Genomic DNA, 19,555 nt, shown 5'->3' with positions numbered 1-19,555 from the left:
CAGAACTGAGAAAATCCCCATTTCTGAGAAGAGATGCTCCAGTTGCCTGGTCCAGGCTTTCCATGCCCTGAGCACAGTAGCTGGGATCAGTACAGCACAGAGGGAACAAGCGCTGATGCTGGGACAAATCGTGGGAGTTGTGATTTGTGGGGTTTTTTTGATTTTGTTTTTCCGGGTGTTCAGTGCAGCGCAAACTCACTTCCATGTGCTGCCGTAAAGATGGCTTGATTTATCTCTTCACCTCAGAGAGCTGCGTTAGATGCTTACAAGCACTCAGAGATTACGTTTGCCCGGTCACTGGTGGGTCCCATCTTGCCACAGCTCAGCCGCTGACTAGATGCTACAGCAAGGAGAAATGTGGCCCATGCCATAGCCTGTGCCCGTGCTGTGGGTTTCTGGTGTGACTCCAGGACACGAGTGGGATTGCATCTGTGAGCTGGAGGTGCCAGGGGCGCCTGGCCAGAGTGGGAACCAGGGCAATTTGGCTGTGAGCTCCGACAGCACAGCCCAGGCTGGGGGTGTGTGTCCCCAGACGCTGCTGTGGGGTCCACAACGCTGCCCTGGGGCTGGTTTGGGCAACGAGCACCTCTCTGCCCCAGCCACTTCTCTTTCCTCGCCACCTTCGTCCGGAGGTGCGAGCTCCCCGGAGCAGAGGCTGTTCTTTCCCTGGCACAGGGACAGAGGCAGCAGGTTTGACACCAGTGATGGCACTGGGACCAGGGCCACGTGTTTCCCAGTAAAAGATGCAGCAAGGTGAAGTGACCACACCACGAACCACCGGCACGCGGGTCTGAGGCTGCATCTGCTCCTCCACACTCCCGCATGCTTTTTTTTCCCTTGAAAAGCCTCAGGTTGCAGATATCACGTTATCTTCCAGGTGACAAGCACAGCTTCCAAGGCAGGTGGAGGCGGAGAGGAGGGGGAGCACAGGGGAGCACCCCGGGCCGGTGCTGGTGGGAGATTTTACACCCTTCCCATGGCCAGGGGCTGCTGGGTGAAGGTGACCCCAGCCAGAACGGCACCATCGATCGTGGAGGAAAGGATACCAAAGCCAACACACTGTCTGAAATATGTAAGCACTGCCCTCAGCTGAGGGGCTGAATTTGGGCATTGCCCGAACTCACTGGAAAAGTTCTCGGAGCAATTTCAGGGAACTTTAGGGAATTCACTCTGAGAGCAGCCTGCTGCAGCCTGCTCCAAGCTGGACCAAGCTTGCAGGACCCGGCAGGAGAGGTTTAGATTAGATATTAGGAAAAAATTCTTCCCAGAAAGGGCTGTTGGGCATTGGAACAGGCTGCCCAGGGCAGTGGTGGAGTCACCATCCCTGGAGGGGTTTAAAAGGCGTTTAGACAATGTTCTTAGGGACATGGTTTAGTGCTAGAGTTAGGTTAGGTTATGGTTGGACTCGATGACCCTGAGGGTCTCTTCCAACTGACATGATTCTAAATGATTCTAGGTTTGGAGCGAGCGATGCTCACGCCTGGATCCGTCGGAAGCTGTCGCCACGTGAGCATTCATTAGCTCTTTCTCACGTTGGCTGATGCCCAAATAACTCCGAGGCGGTGTGAAGCCCGGCAAAGGGGGAGGGCGAGGGCTGCAGGGGCCAGCCCTGACGCAAGGGCAGCGGGTGGTGTGGGACGGAGCCAGGGCAGGGGATGAGTCACCCAAATACGCAGGACGGGAAGGAGCGGAGGCAGCGACGGCTCAGCCCATGGCAGCAGCCGGACGGGCTCTGCTTCTGCCGGGCCGCTGTGCCCGGTTTTGGGAGAGGAGCAGGATGGTGACCCAGGGCCACTGCTCAGGGCCAAGGTTCAGAGCCCAGCGCTGCCCACGCTCCATGGGTTGGACAGCCGTGCCGATGCAGGAGAAATATCCACTAGAGGGGACTGTGCGATCGTGTGTGGGAGCGATCGCGGCTGCAGAGCAGGATCTGGCTCCTCCAACCCTCCCTCCAGCCCTCGAACGTCCTGGTTATCCCAGCCCAGGCTCCCAACGCCCCCCGCATCCCTCCCACTGGGCACTGCACCCCAGGGGCACAGCTTACCCGGGGCAAAGCGGGGTGTTGGGGGGGTGCCGGGGAAGCGGTTGCAGCTGCAGGCGCTGGGGAAATGTGCTGGGGTGGCCCCAGCCAGCAGCTCAGCCCCTTCCCAGCCGCTCGCCGCTCCCCCCGCAGCGGGATGGGGCAGAGAGTGAGACGGGCGTGAAAAACTTGGGGGTCAGAAGAGGAACTGGGGGTCTGTAGGGTCTATATAGCAGATATCCCTGGAAAAAATCCTGCCTCCTCTTCCGTGCCTCCCTGCTCAGCTCTGCCCCTCTTGCCTCCAGGACCTCGCAGCTCTCCCGGGGCTGCGACTGCTCATCCCGTCCCCGCCAGCCCCAAATCCCCTGAGGACCCAGGGCTGTTCCTTTGCTTTTTCATCCCGCTCACCCCGAAGCCAGAGCCCATTGTGGGGAGCAGAGGGGTGGGCAGAACCACGGGTGGTGAGGGCAGGAGGAACCAGGGTGGGTTCTGATGGTCTCTTCTCACCCTTGCCGTCTCCACAAGAACCACTATATGGTTTCCATCCTGGTAGGACTAATGGGCTTTGCTTCTCTGTTTGTACATGAGGACTTAAGTAATGCACTCCCCAGAGAGGAATAAAGCTTCCCTTGCCCCAGCAGTGCTGGGGAGGCCAGACCAGAGCCCACGGTGATGGGCTGCGTCAGCTTTCCTGTGTCCTTCAGGGCTCCACACACGTTAAGCCCGTCCTCCTGGCAAAGATCCTGCAAAATGTTTATTTGTGACTGTGTTAACAAACAAGCCTGTGGAACATGTTGTGTTTAGATGTGAGCGTGCCACCCTCTCCCTGCCTCCCCGGGGCCGAGCCCGTGGGCGATGCGGGGCTGGGGCTCACGGCCGTGCTTTCTGCTCATGTATCTTGTACAAATTGGTTTTTACCATGGGGAATGTGCTCCTGGGCTGCCTCCTGGGGATGGGGACCGCTGCAGGTGACAGCCGCCGCTTGGCCAGGCACAGCCCCTCGCTGCAGCTCGGGACACAAGCGATGCCGTGTTGGGATTCCGTGGCCCTTGCAATGGGGCTCCTTTATTCTCTACAAAACATACCAGCCTTCAAGAAAACATGTCTGATTATAACCTCACCTCCTTGGTCTAAAATCAACCTCTAGGTTACCCACGAGTTTTTGGATCATGAAAATGGAGGCACAAAATACGTTATAGTTCCTTCACATATAGTGCGGCTAGGAAAACAGGGCGGCGAGTGTCCCACCCCGGTCAGCGCAGGTCAGGGCCCAGCTCTGTGATGGGGTACCTGCTTTCGGGTGTTCATAAATAGAAATCACAAAGAGTCCACAAAAATGGGCAAAGATTCATTTCTGCTCCGCCTGGCACGGCCTTGGGGCGCAATGCTGGATTCCAGCATCCCCCTCTCATTGGAACTCCATGCGCGGGGCTTTGGCAGCAAAACTTGTTGGTTAAAAGTGTTTCAGAAGCACCCGAAACTTTAGGGCTGCATGTTCCCGAGCAGCCATAAACCCCTTTCCACCTCTCGCTCCAGTGTTGCGGCTCCGGTGATGACCCAGCACCCACCCAGCCATAGCGACTCTGCTGTTTTCTGCGCTGCCCAGCTTTGCAATGTGCCTATCGAACACGTTGAACGTGCCAGGAGCCGCATTTTTGGTACAGCACCTGCTTTCACCGTGCAGCGTTGTTTCCCCAAACCCCAGGGGAGCAGCAGCAGCTCAACACGGCCTGACCCCCGTCAGACCAAACCAGCCCTGTCCTGCTCAGGGGTGGTTGCTTCATCCCAAACTAGCTAATTCTTGCTGCTTTTTACTTTTCTTGCTTTTGAAGGAGGGAGGGGAAAACAACAGAGCCCTCAGGGTGAAGTTACCTTCTTAATTAACGAGGCTGAGAGCTTTGCAGATATTGCGCGGAAGGAGCGAAAAATAAGGAAAACTGGGCAAAACCGGAAAAGATTGGGTTCAATTGTCAGACCAATTAACCTAGATCGGCGCTCTCCCTCTGGATGAATAGCTCATTATTATGTAATTGCTCAGGCCCAGCTCCTGATGGAGAGAAATTAAAATCAGACACTTAACGAGGCAACCTGGTGTGGAGACAGGATGCGGGAGCTGCCTGGGGAAACCATCCGCAATGCAAAAACAGGCGGGAGCCGGAGCTGTGCGGGGCAAACTTGAGCCTGAGCTTAGAGGATCTTGCTGAAATCAGCCTTATCTGGACCATTTGCACCGTGCTGGACCCAAAATGTGGCCAGGCTGGGGGATAATTTGGAAAGGCCCTGGAAATGGTAAGCGGGAGGCCCCGGTTTAGCCAAGCACTTAAGCATCTGCATAATTGCAATGTAGCTGCAAGTCCAGTTCAGCTCTGCGAGGGATTTAAGCGAGATATGTGGTGTGCTCAGTCAGGGACAAAGTGATTCAGGAGCTCTTTTATCTGGAGAAGAAATAAAATTCATTGTAAGCCCTGCCTGACTCTTTCTGTCATGCTCTGTGTTAGGACCCATCTGCCCAGAGAGGAGGAAAAATTCCATCATGACAGACTTTTAATTCTGCACCTGATAAAAAAAGCCACTAATCCTAATAAATCAGCCTGAGAAAACCAGCCAGTGCCAGAGCTAAGCAGGCTTTTACATCTGTAGGGCTGATGGGTTCATATGCAGTGGGAAATTTAAATGCAATGTTTGGGAAAGGGCCGCAGGTTTCAATATTAGCTTAAGAGCAGACAAACATGTTTTTCTGCTGCTGAAGTGGAAGAGGATCTCCTTGCGGGAGGGTTGGCCTTTCCCATCCTCCATGTTTTCATCTACCTCTTTTTCCTGCAAATTATCTGTGGAAAGAATTAAAGAGGAGGAAAAACCCACCTGCAGCCACTTGCCCTCTTTGCTCAGGACCTGGCAATATCTGCATTTCCCCCAGGATTTTTGGGGGTGCAGCTCCTCTCTCCAGCTCATTCTGGCTTTAAACTTGTTTCCAGCCCCTTGGCTGAGCCCCCAGCCCTGACCCGCATCCTTTGTTGTGTGCGTTGCAGCGATGTCGCTGTGCAATACAAAGCAGGATATCTTTAAAGAAAAAAAGCACTAGATAGCCTCAATTAAGCAGTTTTAGCTTATCCCAGTACCAGGCAGCCTCAGCTGCTGTGTCCAGTGCCCACACGTGGCCAGCACAGCCACCCCACAGGGCTGAGCCCCAGGTACAACTTGAACCCACCTGACTTGCCCCAATCATTCTTGGCAACTGCTTTAATTTTTGCTGATTGTCCTGAAAAGTCATCAAAACTGCCACAGAGACCAGCAAACGGCGAGAGGAGCCCAAACAAACCCTCCATCCCCAGCTAGAAAACCCCAAAGGAACCAACAGCACAATGTGTCTTCAGGGAAACCACCAGCGCTCTGGCTACGCCACGTGTATTTATTGACACAGAAAACAGCCGCCCCGTGTTTTCCAGCTCTGCGCCCCCGGGCACAACCCACAGCCACCAACACCCTTCAAAACATCCCTCTGCCGAGATGCTTGGCATCTGCCGCCCTCTGAGAGGGTCTGAAGAGCCTGTGTGTGTTTCATCTGATGCTGAAATGGGTTCAGGATTTTCCTGTGATTGCCCCAGGATTAAATTAAAAAGGATTTAAGCAGATGGTCGGTTCTCTGCTCTTCGTAGTTGGCAAAATGGGAACCATATCGCTGAACTGTCTACCAGCACTAATTAATGTTTGTAAAGCACTCTGCTCTGCAAACTGCTGCCTACGTGCTAAGTGCTATCATTAGTATTATTACTAAGCTATTTATGCCTGTTCCAGTGCTTTCTCTTCCTTGTCCCAAAGGGATTTTCCTCTTCCCTGTGCAGATGTACTGGGGCTGGGAAGAGGAACCAGCCCTCCCAGGCTCCGGCTGGCTCTGGCCCAGGCTCAGATCCCCAGTTTGCTGGCAAAACCCTCCGGTTGTGCCAGCAAAACATTCCGGTTGTGCCAGCACTGCCGGGCTGGAGCCACCAGCTCCGTGGTGAGGGCAGGAGCAGCCGGGGACTGCGAGAGTCTGCCCAGAGATGTGGGTCAGCATCATCATGCCCAGCCACGGGTGAGTCTGTTGTCTCACTGCCTCTCCTGATTGCAAAACGGACGTGACGCTGCTTCCCTGCCTCCATCGCGTTCCCATGGGGAAAAGCTTTCTTGTGCTTGTCTGGGATATTTTCATCCTTCTCTCTGTTGTTGCACAGCAAAGGGTTTTGCAAGAGAAGGGAGGGATCACTCATCCTTCCTAATGACCTACGAGGAGACCGAGGCGCAGAGGAGGTTCAGTGATGGATGAGCTCAGCCGTGGTCCATGACAGGTCCTTGTCCCCGTGCAATGCCTGGGCGGTGACATCTGCGGTCACTGGCAGATGGGACGACGCATTCCCTGCAAATAACCGTCCTTGCAAGACTGTGTTGTGCAAAACTGCAGGACGGCTTCTCCCTTCAGTGATGCTTTCATCAGAGAAGCAGCTCACAAGAGATTTTGGCTGCTGCCCCTGGAAAGCAGTGGGAAAGCAATAATCCATTTGTGGGTGCACGGAGCAGCCAATGCTCCCTACAGCCCGGGATGAAACTTCAGAGCACAAGGTCTTTACCCTGATCAATGTTTCCGAGACGCTGCTTTGAAATCCTTTGCTCAATTCACCTAGCCAGGCAGGACGTTCCTGAACATCCCCACAACATCTTTTTGATACCAGAACGGCTTTCATGGCTCAGTTGGGAAAGAAACTGCCCAAGACAAGAAACTGGGGCAGCACATGAGAGGGACAGGCTGAAACAGAGAATGCACCGAGCCGGGTGCCCCATCTGCTCCAGGGACACCGCAGGCAGCATCCACACCCCTGCTAATTTGGGGTGACGAGGGCACCTTCACTGAAGTCATCTGCGCAAACAGCAAAATAACTGGGCTGAGGACCGATGCTGTGCTTCAGATGGGAGATTTAGGGCATGAATCATCCCTTTTTTTTCCCCCTATCACAAGTGCACGAGATGAAATGAGGTTCAGAGAGCTGGATGCGGGATGCAGGCTCTGGCCAGGGCAGGAGCCAGCACAGATAACACCGGCCCGCTGTTGCCCCAGGCCGGGGGGCATTTGCTTTGCGGAGGTTGTTTGGGCCAAACAAAGCATAGGAGAAAAAAACAACCTCAACAAGCATGACATCAACATTTTATGCGTGGTTTGGATTATCCATGACTTCTGACCCAAGATTAAATCTAGTGTGTAACTGGCGGTTATATATTGAGTCATATGAGCGGGCTAATTGCAGGAACCCCGTGTTCTCCAAACAGCCTGCGCCCCGCCAGGGCCGACTGCAAACCCTTCACGTTTTTCTAGCCGAAGCACCCTGTGGCTTTTGCATCGTCCTTTTAATTCAACGCTCACAAAGCACTTTTTTTGTCTGACCAGTATCTCAAGCCTAGAACAAAACAAACCCAGCCACGCTGCGAGCGGCCGGTCTGAGAAAATCAGATTTCCCATTAAGTTTTGCTGCTCGGTGGCTGCTCCAGTGTCTAGTAAAAGGCTCGGCTCATGCTGCAGCGTTTTTCTCAGCAGGAGCTGCCTCTCCTCTCCATCAGCAATTGTCCTGGCTCATATAGAAATAACCTTTTGACTTCTACCTCTGTGTGCTATTTGGGTGAAAATGAGCACTGGAGCTGGAAAATATTAGCAGGGGGTGAGTGGCAGGTAAATGGGCTCTCCCAGGGTGCAATGCCGCCTCGATACCCACCGGGAAGGCAGGAGAGCTTGGCACAGCCTGGCCCTGGCTCTCCCCAAACTCATTTTTTTCCTCTTTGCACCTCCCTCCCCTCTCCTTAAGGCTGTGGGAGGATGAACCGATTCACTTTTCTCAAAGTAAGAGCCGTAAAATGCTGTTATCAGCAACAGCAATCGGGTAATACTCCTGTGGGTACGATCCTGTGGGTCACCGAGGTGTTTCCCAGCGCTGGTGACCAGGACAGGGCTGGCACAGCCCATTGTGCTGGAGCCCTTTGCCTTCCCCAGCAGAACCAGCCTGGGAACCCGGGGAGGACCCAAAATCGGGCTGATGTGGGGTCTGCCCAGGTTCCTGAAAGGCTCCAGCAAGTGGGAAGTGTGTCGGAAGAAGTTTGCATCGTGCAGGGCGTCCCCACGGACCCGCACCCGCCGGGTCGGCGGTAGGGACCTGGCAGGAGCGAGAGAGGGAGGGATGTTCAGGGAGTGAGGGGAGAGTGGGGCGACGGTCCCACCACCCTGGACACGGCTTGAGGCCACAGGCAGAGACACCCGGCTCTTTCCACAGGGTTAAATTAATGCTAAATCATCTCTTTCCTCCTGCAATAACTCACTGGCTGGTAGAAATCCAGCAGAAAGAGCATGACCTCGGCACGGGCTGGCCGTGTGTCCGGCCACGCTGGGACAGAGCTGCTCAAGAGGCATTTCATCACCAAAAGCTCTTTGTCTGGAAGGCCAGCCACTGTCCCCAACTGTCCCAGGAGGGATGCTGGTGACGCGGGAGGTGGTGGCCACCTCCACCCTGGGTTCAGAAGGGGGACAGCCCTATCCCGGTGGTCTCAAGACCCTCCCGAGATGCCCTGGTGGTCCTCAACAGTCCCCCAGCCAGCACTGGTTTTGGTGTGACCCCACACGCCCCAGCACCCCAGGTGTCCCCCAGCACCCCAGGTGTCCCCCAGCTCACGGCAGCCCCCAGTCCTCCGCACTCGATCTGACCATAGGGACCTCCCCATGTCCCCTCGTGTCCCACTCCATCCCCCTGGTAGGATGCCCAGCTCTTTGCTGGTCTGAACTGGTGCAGGCACCAGTGCTGAGCTTTCACCTGCTCTCCGCCAAGGTGGTTCTGCATTGTTTTGCAGTGAAAATAAAGAAACAGCTGGAGGGGAAAATCCATGGTTAGTAAACAGAGCTGAGCAACCGCAGACCTCTCACCCAGGACAGGAGGAGGGCAGGGAAAGCGGAGCTGCCTGGAGGCACCAGGGTTGGATTTCAACACCCCACAGAAGACAAGATGCTTTTGTTTAGTGTTTTGGGTCCCAACCCTCCCTGTGCTGCTCCACGTGCGGCGGTGGCAGAGGCGGATGTTTGGTCTGGTCACGGAGCCCCATGATGATAAGGAGGAGCTGGGTGGGATGAGAGAGGTGGTGGCCAAGGGGTGAGGGACCATGGTTGGGGTTTGAGATCAGCTTTGGGGTTTGAGGTCGGCTTTGGGGACTTGCTTTGCATTCCCGTCTCCCTGCTCCCCCTTGCAGCATCTGCAGAGGAGGATGGTGGTGCAGGGAGAAGAGGTGCCTGGGGGTGTTCCCAAGCCCTGGTTACTTGGTAGCCCCTTATTTCCACAGCTCTTCTGCTTTGCTTTATTGCTCAGCTGATTCCCCCAGGTCCAGCCCCACATCCAATGCTGCTCACCCCGCTATACGTTGCCTTCAGGTCACCCGGTGTCCCTCCCAGCAGTGCCAGCTCCCACCACGTCCCTCCCAGATGGGGGGAGAAAGGAGCAAACCCCTGAACTAGGGGCAAAAATTCGCATTTTAAAATCTTACATCTCTTTTTTTTCTTTTTTTCCCAGGAGGGGCACGGGTGACTCTGAACACGTGCACCATGCTGTGGATGCCACCGCTGTCCCCAAGGGACAATTGTCTGTCCCCAGAGCTTTGCCCCACACAGCCAGGTAAGGTCATGCTTGGACGGTCCTGCTGTTGGGTCCCTTTGGTGCCAGGTGCGACGGTTCCATCCCACTCCAGCTCCAGCAGAAATCACGACAAATTACAAATCCCCGCCAGCCCTCAGAGACCCGTCCCTGGGGAGGGCAACAGTTCAGTCCTGAGGCAGCAAAAAACAGAGATCATGTTTTTCATGGGAAAAATACAACCCATTGGCACAAACAAGAGCCTGGCGCTGGGGATGCTGGCAGCACGGCACCTCGGGTGGCACCGATTCAGCCAGACCCATGTGGGGACAATTCGGGGCACAAACCTTCGTCAGGGCAGATGTTTCTAACCAGAACTGGTCCCTGACCTGGCTCCTGCATGAACTCTCATGCTGGCACAAGGAAAAGGGACTGATCAGGGCAACGGGGACACAGGGCAGGAACATGCACCATTGGAGGGTTCAAGGTGGTGGTGGGTGTCACTGCGCTGTGGCCAAAGGGACAGGGAGGGAGCTGCCCCAGGGGGTTCCCCGCTCCTTCCCCAGCCCCTTTCCCAGCTCCACAATTTACAAACTCTCCTGTTCCCAGCCCTGTAGTGGCTCCTGGCCCATGGGGACCTGTCCCCACCCTGTCCTGGCTGAGCTCTGCCAGCACAAGGATTTGGGGAGATTTGGGGAGATTTTGGACCAAACACCACAGGACACACAAACAGTCTCACACCGGCTTTCTGTGGCACAGGCAGTTGGGAACGGGCTTTATTTTCCCTAGTGAACTCCTCAAGAAGAAGATGAGAGGAAATGGCCTCAAGTTGCGCCAGGGGAGGTTGAGGTTGGATCTGGGGAACAATTTCTTCCCCAAAGGGCTGTGGGGCATTGGAACAGGCTGCCCAGGGCAGTGGTGGAGTCACCATCCCTGGGGGGGTTGGACAGGCGGAGATGAGGTTCTCAGGACATGGGGCAGTGCCAGGGGTGGGGGAACGGTTGGACTGGATGATCTTGAGAGTCTTTTCCAACCAAAATGATTCTATGATTCTACCATTCTAAGTCCCCGCTGCTGAGATTACCTGGGAATCTTTTTAAAAAAGTTGTGTTTCCCTGCCATGACTGCTGCTGCAAAAAGCCTGAGCCTGTGAAGGGTGGCGTGAATTTGTCACTCAACAAGATGAAACAGGCTCTTGGCACACAAGAGGGGCAGGTGACCCTACTGGTGAGCACAAGTGGCTCCCGGGAAGTTCTCAGGCACATCCCAGAGATTTGCTAGAAAGCTCTGGAGAAGCCTCCGCACCGGCAGCAAGTACCGTGTGTACCGACGTGGCGGGAAACATGTAATTTCTCATCACTGCCCGGCTCTGCAATCTCTTGTACGGGAACCTGGCAGATTATTTCTCCATTTGTGGGTGTGGGAGGTTGATAAGGAGTGGGGCCGGGAAGCAGAGAGCTGCTGAGATTTTTGTCCTTGTGGCTGCTCCAGGTGACAAGGAGGTGCCAGGTCCCCCACTGGCTATCGGGGGGATGTGGTAATTTGCCTTTCTTCTAGAAAAAGCCCTTTCCACACCAGGGGAAAGAAAACCCTCATCATCTGCTGCCTGCTTGCCTCATGGTCAATATACCAAACAGCAAGCTGGTGCCAGCCCTGTGCAGGGAAACGCTCCCCAAGGGCATCTTCCTAATTTTGGTGGTGCAAGGTCATACTCTCCCTAATTCCTGTGACTTGAAGGTCCCCAGGTAAGGACTAGCCAGCCCTGCTCATGGCTGGATGAGGGGATCAACCCCATTTTTCCCCACACGGTGGGCAGAAGCATGGCCTGGCTGCAAGTCACAGCCGCTCCCTGCCCTCCTGTCCCCAGCTGCGTCACCGCAGCCTGGTCCAGGGTCACTGGCCAGGGGCTGCTTGGTGGCCACAAGCTCAGTTTTAGGGGTGAGACAAGGTGGGGGCACCCGCATTCCTCGTATGCTGGTTTTCTAGTTCAGTGCCCCGCACCACCGAGGGCAACAGTCACATTTGGCATCGAGCGGCGGCACAAACTCTCTGACCTCCCCGGGGCTCACGTGAGCCGCGTGAGAGCCGGTGGGGTTTCCAACTGAAGGCTGTCCCTTTGCCAGAGCCACTTGTCCCCGCTGGTGGCCCTGGGGAGCACCCCCAGCCAGCTGGGCTGCGGGAGAGGACGGGGAGAGCTTTGGGCTCCGCCGCCGAAGGACAAAATGGGAACAGGGCAAGGGTGCGGCGAGGCCACCCGCCGCATTCGGGGTGTTGGAGCGTGGTGTGTCCCCTCCCCGACAGCCCCAGGAACAGCCTGAAGGTCCCATTCCAGCTCCCGAACTGAAAACAAAAGTGCGTCTTGTTCCCGTCCTGTTTTCAAAGCCAGGAAGGTCGGGGCCGTGAGAGCCGTGCCAGGCTGGGCAGCACCGCCAGCCGGCACATGCGGGGACCGGCGCGTCCCATGGCTCCCAAACACCGGTGCTGGGCTGGGGAGAGCCAGGGGCCTCCCCGAGAGGCCGTGTTTGGAGAATCTTGCACCCATGTTCATCCTCTCATTGCTTTTCCCTGCACCGTGCTGGAGGGAAGGGTGACATGTTACAATGCTGCATCTGGGGGAGGCAACACCATGTAGCCCCCGTGCCCAGCATGGCCCTGGGGCCCCCAAAGCCCTGCTGCAAAACCCCATCAGCTCCTAGTAGAATCATAGAATAGAATCATAGAATCATTTCGGCTGGAAGAGACCCTCAGGATCATTTAGTCCAACCATAACCTAACTCTAGCACTAACCCATGTCCCTAAGAACTTCATCTAAATGCCTTTTAAACCCCTCCGGGGATGGTGACTCCACCACTGCCCTGGGCAGCCTGTTCCACGAAAAGATTTCTGAATCCACCTCCACATCCCCCAAGCCCAAACAAGGCTTCGTTCTTGTTAGATGGGGCCATCGTTAGAGCCCTCCCGCTGGGATGCATCAGGGAGAAATGCACAGGGCCCCTGTGGCAGGGACAGCAGCGTGGCGCTGCCATCGCCACGTCAGGCTCTGAACGATCCCCCTTGTCCCCGTGCTCAGCGCCCGCATGTGCTGCCGCCTGCCCAGCAGAGATTATTAGCGGAGAAAATCATTAGGCACAGGGCCGGGAGCTCAAGAGACACGCGAGCGCCTCTGTCACTTGGAAATCAATCCCAGCCGTCTGCCCGAGACGAGTTTCCTCCAGCCCGGCTCAAAGCGACAGCAGTTTCTCTCCATCGAGGAAGAAGAGGAGACAGTTGCCCTGCCTGACCCTGCAGGAATCACAGAACCATTTTGATTGGAAAAGACCCTCAAGATCGAGTCCAACCATAACCTAACTCTACACTAAACCATGTCCCTGAGAACCTCATGTCCGTCTGTCCAACCCCTCCAGGGATGGTGACTCCACCACTGCCCCGGGCAGCCTGTTCTGATGCCTGACGACCCCCAAGCAGAGCTTTTGGGGACCCTGTGCCTGTTGCGCAGGGAGCAGCGTAACCAACAGCTACAACTCTCCCTCCAAGCACCCGGTGTCCTCAAGGCAGCTTTGGCATTCTTGCTGACTCAAGCCGACAGGGTATTGACATTCTCTTTGACCTTTCAAATCACAAGGATGTTCTGTCCTTCCCAGCCAAGTACAGCCCGGATACCCTGTGGGTGGATTATACTGTATATACAGTGCCAGTAAATACGGAGCTGGCAGAAGAGAAGCGTGTTTTTGTGCTTGCAGGGTGGTGGGATCAGAGCGAGGAGCTGCTGCCAGCACCCAGTTTTCGTCCCGGATGCCCAAGCGGACACGGCACAGCAAGGGAGAAGGACAAGGACAGTGGCAGGAGAAATGCCAGCGGCTGGTGAGGTGAGGGGGGAGAGCGGATCCTGCAAAACTGGGAGCGACAGCCCAGCCCTTGGGCGGCTGCTCCCTCACCACCAGCTCCACAGGCTGCTACCAGCTCCCCGCATTTTCCGTCCTCCAGCTAATTATGCCTTTTGTTTTCAGAGAACATGAAGGACTGCAATTAAGAGACAACATGCAAAATCAGCCGCGAGGGCCCAGCTGGATCATGGGGACGGCGCCTTCCCTCGCAGCCCCCCGCAAACCCCCTCTGGGCAGAAGCAGAGGCTGTTTCAGTACAAAATGTATCCCAGCCCCAAAAGTTTGAGCTGATGCAAAAGGCAAAGCGTTGCAATTCCCAAAGGTGTAACATATGATCACCAACAGAACATGCTCATGGTGCTAAATTAGCATCTCTTGAGCGTGGCCTGTGCCATGGCACACACCAAATCCTGTGTCCCGGGCTGGCAGTGAGTGAGGTTCAGGTTCCATGGGGCTGCGGGGACCCGTCCCTGCCAACCCTTCCTCTTGCAGCCCTGGGGAGCCAGAGCGGTTCCACGGGCAGGGCTGCCTGTTCCCTGCCCGCTGCAGCCGGAGGGTTTGGGCAGAGGGCTCCATCCAAGGCTGTCCCAGCCCAGATCCGGCTGCCCTGCAGCCCCACGGCGCCAGGGAGGCTGACGGCTTCGTGCTCCCAGCCCAGATGCACCGCTTATCTCTCCACTCTCTTGCCCTGACACATTTTTTCCTCCCTCTCCTTTCCCAGCCAGCTTGTAGGACTCTTATCTCAAGCCCCGAATCGCCCTTTCCCAAGGCAGGCTCAGCAGCATCCTCTGCAAACCCATTTCCAGGGGTTTGTGCATGACATTAGGGCCACAAGTGACAACCTGGCAGCAAAACCCTTTTGCCTTACATCTTGATGCCACATTGATGTCCTCAAACCCCTTCCAACAGCCAAGGCAGGGTATGGTGAAGGCAGCTTTGCTGCAGTCACAGGGAATAAGCAGCAGAGGACAGACCCCAATGCCCAGCGTTGCCTCCTTGCTGCTGGGCTGTGGTCATGCAACCTGCAGAGCAGGGGAGGGAAAATCGGGGTTTGAAAGCTTTGGGAAGAGTCCAGAGGGTTCATTTCAGATGTGCTGCTCTGAGAATGGGGTTTGCATTTGACAGTCAGCTGCAGCCTCCTGGTTTGTGGAGAATAAATAAAAAGCAAATGAGGTGTGGAGCTCTGGGATGGGCTGGGAGCCGTGGGATGGGATGGGATGGGATGGGACGAGACGGGACGGGATGGGATGGAGAGCCTCTGCTGATGCTGCCCCAAAACCGGCGTTTGCGAGCATAAGTGCAGTGGGGATCCCACAGCTGCTACTCAATACATCCTGCAGCGCCCAGCAATTACCAGCAGCCGTGCCAGGTGCAGATGTGGTGCAGGGAGCGAAGCACTGTGCTCTCGGCTTGCTCAAATGCTCGCTCCTGCTGCCAAGCCAGCCTCGTGCACCAGAGCAGCCTCGGCCGCGGTCGGCACTGCCCAGGAGGCGGTAGGTTCCTGTGTCTTGCAAAGCGCTTGTTGGTGGAGGAGAAATCAATTCCCAGTCAGGAGTTTCTGCTGCACGGCTGGTTCATCCGCTCTGTCACCCAGGGGGAGAGGGTGACATTTGCTGCGGTCCCAGTCTGGACCATGTGTCTCACCAGTATGGAGTGGGATCTGCTCGGTGCAACAGTGTGGGGGTGCTGCTTCAAACCCTGCTATCTGCAATGTCATCACTCAGAAAGAGGGGCCACACCAGACCGAGAGCAACACGGCATGTTTGAGAACACACACAGCTTGTCACACCGAGCAGTGGCCATGCGCTGTGATGGCAATTCCTTCCTGGCTTGGTTTCTAAGGGGAGGAGGTTTCTATCTGCTCATCTGCCAACTCCCCCCTGTAATTGCCTGTTTGTGAGCCTGTTAGCTAGTTTAAAACATTATAAAACTTAGCAAAGGGAAGAAGAGAGGGACCACAGGGTCTTTGTCCCGAGTGGCCAGATCCAGCCTGGTTCAGCCTTCCCCAGCCCAGAGAAGCCACTTTCCACCCCTGAAATAGCAACTCGGATGATGCTCTCAGCAGCTGGGGATGATGATGCAAAATGCTTGTTATCCAGCAGGAACAATTAGACTTATGGCAATTATCTTTGCAGTTGCTGAGAGATGCCGGAACGGGCCGGCCAGCAGCCAGCACCTGGTGTAATCCCCGGGCGGCAGAGACGCGATGCCCAGCTCTGCCAGGAGCTGCCGCCACCGGGGAGGAACAGCAAAACCCCGCGGGAGCATCCAAAGAGCCTCCGGCAGTGCCAGGAGGGACAGTTTTGCGCAGGAGCAAGAGCAAGGACAGGAAAGAGTTTATCTGAGAGCCAAACGCCCTCTCTAATGACGTTTATTTGCATTCGGATCAATGATGAAATGGCTGAGCCACGCTGGGTTTAGAAGATGGTGTTACAGACTGAAATGCTTTGCATAATGCTCTGGGCTCCCTTTCTGGCATTGCAGGAGAAGCCAGGCTGGGCTCAGCCAGGCTGGGCTCAGCTTTATCTGGAAGGTGGAAATGGGCCCAAGCCGGCTCCAGGCTGGATCAAGCCATGGGCACGCGATGGTCACTGAGCCAGGCATCGCCTACTGAGCTGGGCTTTAGGGCACATTCCTTTGGGGGAAAAAGCTGGGCTTTTGGCTGAGAAATGCCCATGGGGTAAAGGCATAAGGACCACTTCACTCATTTCCAAAGTCAGAACAACAAGGAGGGTTTTTCTTTTCCCTCTTGACGTTGTTTGAAAACCCTATTTTGACACTGCTAGAATTAAGCAAGCCCTAATCCCCAATTGCTGCTTGGAATCAAAATGCAAAACCAATCTCAGCCCAATAAACAACTCCTCTTTGGATAAATCAGAGTGTGCCTGGGATGGCAAGAAAGCTTTTGGGCAGGATGGGGCACAGCTGAGCACCGGATCACCAGCCAATGCCCAAGGAGCGAGGGAATGGGAGCTGGAGGGATGCGGGGAATCTGGTCCAGGAAAGCCCAGGCCATTTTCCATTGAAAACTTTATCTGAGGCAAACATGCCACCACATCCTGGCCCTGTTTGTGCCACAAGAGCCAACAAAATTCCTAGGAAAGTTTAGCCACTTCGTCAGCAAAACCTCTCTGATAGGCTTTGTTTATTAGTGGCTAAACATTAAACCCTTGGCAAACAGGGCTCGTCAAGGCTAGGGACGCGTGACTGTGACAAGCCGCCCCGCGGGCTACCAGCCCCCAAAATGGGCAAGAGCTGCCGGCACAGCCGAGAAGGGGGACAGGCCGCTCCGGGCAGGGGGACGGCAGCACCCCAGGGGTCTGGATTTGGCTGTGGTCGCCAAAAAGAGCCCAGGATCGGGAGGAGGAAGGCTCCCCAAAACCCTGCTCTCACCATGGCCCTGCAGAAATGCACTTTTCTCCAGGTCAGGAGAAGGATTAGAAGTTTTCTCGCTGCAGCTGGATGGAGAAGTCTCCATCTCCCAGTGCCTTGATTCGCAAGAGAGACGTGTCTTTCACCACGCCAGCGCTGCCCCAGAAACCCAGTGCTCTGGCATATAAAACTGGATTCTTCAAGAACATCTGATTCATCCTGCAAAGCCCACGTAAAATTTGTGTTTTCAGTAATTAGGCCAATTACAGCGAAATGGTATTAGCAATTCAAAGGACAGGCTAAAATCTTAACCTGATGTCTTTTCAGTGGTGCCAAAACAAAGTCCAAACAAAGCCCCTTCCCTCTCCCCCTGCGTTAAATAACCAAAGAGCAACATTTTGAAGTGCTCAAACATCAGGTAACAGTGTTTCCTGCTGCACTTGAAGGGAACCTGACAAACACACAAACAAAGCCTGACCCACTTTAGCAGAATAAGAACGACACCAAGAAAGGGAGCAGGGAGTTCAATAAAGTCTTTAATGCGGCCCCATTAGTAGGTCCCTGCTACATCCATCCAGATAAATTTATCTTGCTAAGTCTGTCCTGTGAACAGAGCGAGCTGTGAAATCTGCACCATGCTCATGCACCGGGCGGCGTGGCTCTGGGACCCACCGATCCATGAGCACAGGGATGCACCAGCACAGGGATGCAGACAGGGATGCACACACACAGGGATGCACACAGGGATGCACCAGCACAGGGATGCAGACAGGGATGCACACACACAGGGATGCACACAGGGATGCACGAGCACAGGGATGCACACAGGGATGCACGAGCACAGGGATGCACACAGGGATGCACACACAGAGGGATCATAGAATCATTTCAATTGGAAGAGACCCTCAGGATCATCAAGTCCGACCATAACCTAACTCTAGCACTAACCCATGTCCCTAAGAACCTCATCTAAACACCTTCTAAACCCCTCCAGGGATGGTGACTCCACTGCTGCCCTGGGCAGCCTGTTCCAATGCCCGACAGCCCTTTCCGTGAAGAATTTTTTCCTAATATCTGAATGCACACAGGGATGCAGAAAGGGATGCACAAGCACAGGGATACATACAGGGATGCACACAGGGATGCGTATGCCCAGGGATGCCCATGTATGTGCTGTCCCACTCCATTCCCTTCCCAACATGCAGGGCGTGCATCCAGAGGATCAAGGAAGCGATCCCTGCCCCGGCCGGGCGCTGGGTGCCGGTGCAGGCTCCTGCAGCGTTGCTTCAAGCCCATGGCCACATATGGAGAGTGCAAATGCTGCTGCCTCGTGTGTTCCGTGGCACATGTTTTGTGGCGAAATCATTGTTTGTAAGTAATGGCGGGGACGTTGCTGAGTCACCGCGCTGCGGGCGAGAGCCAGCAGGGAACCGGGACTGGTTTTGTGCCATGGTAACAAGGGCCCTTCTCTCTGCAGGGTGGGTTTTCTCAGGGACACCCCAAATTCACACTCCAAGCTCCTTCTTCCTGCAAGGAGACTTTTGCCCCTTTGCACTGAGCGGAAACTGAGGCTGTGGCTCATCCCTCTGTCTGTTTTCCTGGATCCATATCTCTGCGTAGCTGACCTTGCGCAAGAAGCCGTCCGTCCTCCCCTTGCCCACCCACTGGCTTGGGTGCCTCCCCCCGGGGTGGCACACAGCCCGGGTCAGCCCCCGTGTTTGCTCAGCGGTGGGGTGGCATCAGTGAGCATCACGAGATTGCTGGATCCTCCCTGCGCCCTTGAATCGTCCCCCTTTTCCCCTCCCTGAAGCTCGGTGCACTGAAGCGGTGGCCTTCACAGCCAGGCCAATGTCCTGCAGCTCCCACACCCAACCTGGAGCAACCAGCAGCTTGGCCAAAGCTCCTGTGTCGCCTCTTGTCCCGGGCTCCCTGGGAGAGGCAGCTGCTGTCCTCGGGGACAGCATCTCCATGGGGTGACAGCCCCAGGATGGGGCACTGCAGGGTGTCCCCAGCAGCTGGTGGCTCTGCCAAAGCCAGGGGAGCTCCAGGAGATACTGGGGTGCTTGGGATGCGTTTGGTGCTGCTTGTTCACACCAGTTGGATCTTAAACCCCAGCAGGAACCAGGGCAGCAGCAGCTCTAGGAGCATGCGGTGGTGCAGGGCTGCGTGCGTAGGGGCGGCCAGACCTCTGGGGCCTGAATTTCTCTGCCTAAAATATTTCTTCAAAAGACTAAATTCAGCTTATGACCCCCTCCATTCCCCTCAGCACCCCACGAGAAGCCTGAGACACTAGGGCCCTGAAATGGTCCCTGAATGACACCAGGATTCAAGACACAGCAGAGCCTGAGACCAAATTCCCATCTGGTCAAAATTAGGGGGATCTTGGCCAGGAACCTGAGGAGTTGCAGGGTCGCAGCTACGACCTAACGAAAAGGTCCAACATTTTGGTGCTGCTGACCACAGCCAAGGGCTGGAGCTGTAACTTCTCATTCCTGTCACCCCATCCCAGGTGGCCGCAACCCCGACAACACCTTCCCAACTTAGCAACAGACTTATCCCACCACGGCAGCTTAGCAAGACTTGAATTGAAAATTCAGGCTGACAATGCAGCGCAGGAGCAGGAGGAAGAGATAATGTTCAACCTGGTG

The sequence above is a fragment of the Caloenas nicobarica genome, chromosome 14 (assembly GCF_036013445.1).
Source record: "Caloenas nicobarica isolate bCalNic1 chromosome 14, bCalNic1.hap1, whole genome shotgun sequence".
NCBI classification, from domain to species: Eukaryota; Metazoa; Chordata; class Aves; order Columbiformes; family Columbidae; genus Caloenas; species Caloenas nicobarica.
The sequence above is the reverse complement of the archived record's forward strand: the minus strand, read 5'-3'. Positions refer to the sequence as shown.